This window comes from Oncorhynchus keta, unplaced genomic scaffold, assembly GCF_023373465.1.
Source record: "Oncorhynchus keta strain PuntledgeMale-10-30-2019 unplaced genomic scaffold, Oket_V2 Un_contig_16435_pilon_pilon, whole genome shotgun sequence".
NCBI lineage: Eukaryota > Metazoa > Chordata > Actinopteri > Salmoniformes > Salmonidae > Oncorhynchus > Oncorhynchus keta.
The window spans coordinates 2,591-9,163 of NW_026279910.1; the positions used below are offsets into that span (position 1 = coordinate 2,591).

At 46.4% G+C, this 6,573-nt stretch overlaps 1 long non-coding RNA gene across 5 annotated transcripts; it reads left to right on the forward strand.

Moving 5' to 3' along the window:
• Positions 1-1,893: 1,893 nt before the first annotated feature.
• LOC127919355 (uncharacterized) lies at positions 1,894-2,470 on the forward strand. 5 transcript variants are annotated; one of them, XR_008102669.1, is made up of 5 exons: positions 1,894-1,950; positions 2,041-2,130; positions 2,161-2,190; positions 2,349-2,378; positions 2,435-2,470. It is a non-coding gene; the product is annotated as an uncharacterized LOC127919355 (long non-coding RNA). The 5 variants fall into 5 exon arrangements; XR_008102664.1 differs by having other exon boundaries at positions 1,902-2,009; XR_008102667.1 differs by lacking the exon at positions 2,349-2,378 and having other exon boundaries at positions 1,902-2,009.
• Positions 2,471-6,573: the final 4,103 nt, after the last annotated feature.

Here is a 6,573-nt window from a genome sequence, read left to right on the forward strand (position 1 = left end):
CGTGTAACATCCCAGGACAGGCCGAGCCCAGACATCTCTACCATCAGAGACCGATGCTGGTAGACCAGAGACCAGAAGACCCTCTGTTATCAATGTAAAGTCCCAGGACAGGCCGGCCAGACATGTACATCAGAACCTCTGACATCATATCCTCCCCTCTCCACAACCACCATGTACATCAGGAACTGCTGACAACACATTCCTCTCCTATCCATCTGAATCCTGTACCAGGGCACGATCAGAACTGCAGAATTCCTCCTGATCCATCTGAGCTGTGTGTATCATGTTGTCTGTACCAGGAAGTACGATCAGAACTCCCCACATTCTCCTCCTCCTATCCATCTGAGCTGTGTGTATCATCAGGAACCTACTCAGAACTGCAGCACCAACATTCCTCCTCCTATCCATCTGGAGCTGTGTGTATCATGTTGTCTGTACCAGGAAGTACGATCAGAACTGCAGCACAAACACATTCCTCCTCCTATCCATCTGAGCTGTGTATCATGCTGTCTGTACCAGGAAGTACGATCAGAACTGCAGCACAAACACATTCCTCCTCCTATCCATCTGAGCTGTGTATCATGTTGTCTGTACCAGGAAGTACGATCAGAACTGTAAAGTGCACTTAGAGAATGACCACATTTCCAACAATGCTGGTTGAATCTAAAAACAGACAGGGGACAGACAGGAGACTGTCTTTTCTAGAGACAGACAGGAACAGGGGCTCAGCAAGGATTGGACTTAGTGTGTCTGGGTCCGGATAGAAGACGGCCATTTTGATCAAGATACATAGCTGTAACAGAAGTAGCAGAGAAGATGGAGAGAACCAGGACCCTGTAATGTCCTTCCAGTCTATACTAAAAGTTGGCCTGCCCATTGGACAACAAAAGACAAAGATGGACGTTTTGAGGTATGTGTGAATGTTCTGAGGATGACAGTTTATCTCGTCCTCAGTTTCAGTCTGAAATGTCCCACAGCCCTGATTGGATAAACAGGAGAGTAAAAACCAACCCAGTTTAAACAAGGATCCCTTTTCTCCCGACAGTCTTTCAGTTTGAGACGGGACAGAGACAGACAGGACAGAGACAGAGGAGACAGAGACAGAGGAGACAGACAGGACAGAGGAGACAGACAGGACAGAGGAGACAGACAGGACAGAGGAGACAGAGACGCAGAGACAGAGGAGACAGACAGGACAGACAGAGGAGACACAGGACAGGACAGAGGAGACAGACAGGACAGAGACAGAGGAGACAGACAGGACAGAGACAGACAGGACAGAGGAGACAGAGACGGGACAGAGACAGACAGGACAGAGGAGACAGACAGGACAGAGACAGACAGGACAGAGGAGACAGACGGGACAGAGACAGAGGAGACAGACAGGACAGAGACAGAGGAGACAGACAGGACAGAGACAGACAGGACAGAGACGGGACAGGACATTACGAAAGGATTGTTGATATTGTCTAAGATTGTCGCCATGCGTTTGGACTGTCCGACACATCATAGAAAAATAAAATGAGGCATATATTGAAAGACGGAATGACAAAGTACTGCAAGAATTCAATGAATAGATATACAATGTTATTCTTTATAGCTTATAAATACGATAATATACACTATGTGGTACAAAAATATTAAAACACTTTGCAAAAAAAAAACACAACTAAATGATTCGAAGAACTGATCAGGTACAATAACTAGTCCTCTGGAGGAGAAAGATGGAGGAGTTTTCCCTGGAAGATGGAGGGATGGAGAGGTTTCCCTCGGGGGAAGATGGAGAGAAGTTCCTCGGGGAAGATGGAAGAAGTTTCCTCTGGAGGAAGATGGAAGATGGAGGAAGATGGAGAAGTTTCCCTCTGGGAGGAAGATGGAGGATGGAGGAGAGGTTTCCTCTGGGAGGAAGATGGAGGAGAGGTTTCCCTCTGGGAGGAAGATGGAGGAGAGGTTTCCTCTGGGAGGAAGATGGAGGAGAGGTTTCCCTCTGGGAGGAAGATGGAGGAGAGGTTTCCCTCTGGGAGGAAGATGGAGGGAGAGGTTTCCCTCTGGGAGGAAGATGGAGGAGAGGTTTCCCTCTGGGAGGAAGATGGAGGAGAGGTTTCCCTCTGGGAGGAAGATGGAGGAGAGGTTTCCCTCTGGGGGGAAGATGGAGGAGAGGTTTCCCTCTGGGAGGAAGATGGAGGAGAGGTTTCCCTCTGGGATGGAAGATGGAGGAGAAGTTTCCTCTGGGAGGAAGATGGAAGAGAGGTTTCCTCTGGGAGGAAGATGGAGGAGCTTCTGGGAGGAAGTTTCCTCTGGGAGGAAGATGGAGGAGAGGTTTCCCTCTGGGAGAAGATGGAGGAGAGGTTTCCCTCTGGGAGGAAGATGGAGGAGAGGTTTCCCTGGGAGGAAGATGGGAGAGAGGTTTCCCTCGGAGGAAGATGGAGGAGAGGTTTCCCTCGGAGGAAGATGGAGGAGAGGTTTCCCTCTGGGGAAGAAAGATGGAGGAGAGAGTTTCCCTCTGGGAGGAAGATGGAAGATGGAGGAGAAGTTTCCCTCTGGGGGGGAAGATGAAGATGGAGAAGTTTCCCTCTGGGGGAAGATGGAGGAGAAGTTTCCCGGGGAAGATGGAGGGAGAAGTTTCAAAGATGGAGGCAGAGAATACAGGTGAAACAGAGGTAGACCTCAGAAGGTAGGCTACAGCGAAAGATAGATGACCCCCCTCAGTACCAGATGTGTTCTGGGTCTGTCTCATCCAGACAGGATAGATGACCCCCCCTCAGTACCAGATGTGTCCTGGGTCTGTCTCATCCAGACAGGATACATGACCCCCCTCAGTACCAGATGTGTTCTGGGTAAAGTTAATCTTCAATTGCAGTCTGGCATTTAAAACAAAAAACATACAGAAAAATATAACCTCAAATGACAGGATATAGATTTTGGTTGAATATTGTGCAGTAATAACCTCAAATGACAGGACATAGATTTTGGTTGAATATTGTGCAGTAATAACCTCATCTTATGTGAGAATCTGTTTCCCATCACTCAACAGACAGCTTGATGACTGACAACTCCTGACCTGACCCCACCCCTTCCTGGATCTATGGGTCGGGTCAGAGTGTTGTGGTAGTGAAGGGGTCCCTGGTTGGGTCAGGAGTGTTGTGCTAGTGACCCCAGGGGCCCCGGTCGGGTCCTGGATCTGACGAGGGCCCCGGGTCGGTCAGAGTGTTGTGGTAGTGACGAGGGCCCCGGGTTGGGTCAGGAGTGTTGTGGAGTGGGGCCCCGGGTCGGGTCAGGAGTGTTGTGGTAGTGACGAGGGGCCCCGGGTCGGGTCAGGAGTGTTGTGGTAGTGACGAGGGGCCCCGGGTCGGGTCAGGAGTGTTGTGGTAGTGACGAGGGGCCCCGGGTCGGGTCAGGAGTGTTGTGGTAGTGACGAGGGGCCCCGGGTCGGGTCAGGAGTGTTGTGGTAGTGATGAGGGGCCCCGGGTCGGGTCAGGAGTGTTGTGGTAGTGAAGAGGGGCCCTGGGTCGGGTCAGGAGTGTTGTGGTAGTGAAGTGGGGCCAGAGTGGGGCCTGGTGGTAGTGATGAGGGGGGTCAGGAGTGTTGTGGTAGTGAAGTGGGGCCCTGGGTCGGGTCAGGAGTGTTGTGGTAGTGAAGTGGGGCCCTGGGTCGGGTCAGGAGTGTTGTGGTAGTGAAGTGGGGCCCCGGGTCGGGTCAGGAGTGTTGTGCTAGTGACGAGGAGCCCCGGGTCGGGTCAGGAGTGTTGTGGTAGTGATGAGGAGCCCCGGGTCGGGTCAGGAGTGTTGTGCTAGTGATGAGGAGCCCCGGGTCGGGTCAGGAGTGTTGTGCTAGTGATGAGGAGCCCCGGGTCAGGTCAGGAGTGTTGTGGTCGTGACGAGGGGCCCTGGGTGGGTCAGAGGTTCTTTATGTACCCCGTTAGATGAATAAGGAGCTTGTATAATATGTAGTACCTAGTTGAAGCAATACAAGCGGACAGGCAGACAGGAAGTCCTGGAAAATCACTCAGTACACCTTATTTTCTGTTACTAAGGAAACCAGCTGACTGGTTACTATGGGGATCACTGATCCACTACAAAATGGCTGCCCGGGCTGCAGAGTGCCGTGGTGCAGTAGCTGTCTGTCACCTCCAGGGGCGTCATCCTGCCTCACCTCTCCTTGTTCCGGGCGTTGTCACGGTTATTTGGCGTCAGATAGTTCCATCTACGTGTTTTAGATGTTCTTCCAGCCTCGTGAAAACAGACAACTGTTTGTATCTTCTGGATTTAAGGCAACTTTATCATGTTTGTGATGGTTTTAATAAAACGTTTTCTTAAAAAAAATTAAAAATTAAATGTACAAATGTTTGAATACAAAACCTCTACGGCGTATCCAGTAAACGCTGTATAGAAAATATATAGATATGCTTTTTTCTATTTTTAAAATGTACAAATGTTCCCGGAGCTCTTTCTTCCACCCCGAGCTTCCTGTTTCTCTGTTCATATGTTCTGTACATCCCTCAGCAGCCTCCTCTCCTCCCCTCTTTTAGAAACACAATATCAACAATTGTTATGTACAGCGAGGGGTTTCAGGAGGAGTCTGTGCAGGGTGATGGGGCGGGGGTAGAGGTGGTGAGAGTAGGAGCGCTCCGTATAGGGGGAGGGGGCAGCTCTCACAGTTCTCCTCCGCTGACAGGTACTGGCTGCGGGGGTGGGGGGTGGGGGAAAGGGTTCAGTCGTAGTTCAGGTCGCTGGTGTAACCTTTGACGACGCCGGAGTTGGAGGTGGGCGGGGCGCGGCGTCCGGGGTGTAGTCGCTGTCGAGACGTCCGTGGAGCAGGGGGTTGTAGGAGGGGCGAAGTGACTGTAGGTGTAGGGACGGTAACTGGGGACAGGAAGGAGAGCAGATACATTAATTAGCCCAGAAGAAGAAATCGTCTACACACTACCAACCTGGTCTACCATGACTGACTGTTTGAAGAGATCAGTCTCCAGACACGTTATGACTGACTGTTTGGGCTCTACAGGTACATTTACATGACTGACTGTTTGAAGAGATCAGTCTCCAGACACCACTACCAACCTGGTCTACATTTACATGACTGACAGACAGAACCAGTTGAACCAGAACCAGTCAGAACCAGACATTTACATGACTGAGAAGACAGAACCATGAAGCAGACAGGTCAGAACTAGTCAGAACCAGGCAGAACCAGTCTCCCAACTACCAGAACCAGTCAGAACCAGAACATTTACAGGCAGAACCAGTTTGAAGAACCAGAACTAGCTCAGAGTCAGAACTAGTCAGAACCAGCAGAACCAGAAGCAGACAGAACCAGAACCAGTCAGAACCAGACAGAACCAGAACAGACAGAACCAGACAGAAGCAGACAGAACCAGGAAGCAGTCAGAACCAGAACAGTCAGAACCAGAACCAGTCAGAACCAGTCAGAACCAGAGTCCCAGAACCAGAAGCAGTCAGAACCAGAAGCAGACAGAACCAGTCAGAACCAGAAGCAGACAGAACCAGTCAGAACCAGAAGCAGACAGAACCAGCCAGAACCAGAAGCAGACAGAACCAGTCAGAAGCAGTCAGAACCAGAACTAGTCAGAACCAGTCAGAACCAGAACCAGTCAGAACCAGAAGCAGACAGAACCAGTCAGAACCAGAAGCAGACAGAACCAGAACTAGTCAGAACCAGTCAGAACCAGAAGCAGACAGAACCCAGAACCCAGACAGAACCATAGACAGAACTATAATAATAACATTATATTATTACTATAATATTAACATTCTATTACTACTATAATATAACATTATAATACTATAATATTAACATTATATATCTACTATAATATACATTCTATTCCTACTATAATATACCATTATATCTCTACTATAATATACCATTATATCACTACTATAATATAACATTCTATTCCTACTATAATATTACTACTATAATATTACTATACTATTAACATTATACTGCTACTATAATATTAACAATATAATAACATTTATATTACTACTTATAATATACCATTATGTCACTACTATAATATAACATTTCTATTCTACTATAATATAACATTATATCACTACTATAATATACCATTATATCACTACAATAATATAACATTCTATTACTGCAATAATATAACATTTCTTACTACTATAATATAACATTCTATTACTACAATAATATAACATTCTATTACTACTATAATATAACATTATATTACTACTATAATATAACATTCTATTACTACAATAATATACCATTATATCACTACTATAATATAACATTCTATTACTACTATAATATTAACATTATATCTCTACTATAATATACCATTATATCACTACTATAATATAACATTCTATTCCTACTATAATATTACTACTATAATATTACTACTATACTATTAACATTATACTGCTACTATAATATTAACATTATATTAACATTATATTACTACTATAATATACCATTATATCACTACTATAATATAACATTCTATTCCTACTATAATATTACTACTATAATATTACTACTATACTATTAACATTATACTGCTACTATAATATTAAC